Here is a 284-nt window from a genome sequence, read left to right on the forward strand (position 1 = left end):
GTCGAGACCCTGGAACTAAGCGCATGAATGGTGGGAACCCCTCGTAATGGGTACAGCAAATGTACAGACCTGGAAACTCAGCACTGGGAAAGTGTGACCCCATTATAATGGGAACAGAAAGCGTGCAGACCTGGGAACTTCACACGGGGATATTGGGAACCCTTCATAATTTGTACAGCAGGTACGCTCCAGCATTATTTAAGTGAACTGGCCCTTTAAATAAACTACCATGTGTTTACTCCAGGAAGGAGTCCCAGTGCTGTCCCATGTGATTCTGGCTGGGT

Source organism: Aquarana catesbeiana, linkage group LG04, assembly GCF_042186555.1.
Source record: "Aquarana catesbeiana isolate 2022-GZ linkage group LG04, ASM4218655v1, whole genome shotgun sequence".
Taxonomy (NCBI): Eukaryota; Metazoa; Chordata; class Amphibia; order Anura; family Ranidae; genus Aquarana; species Aquarana catesbeiana.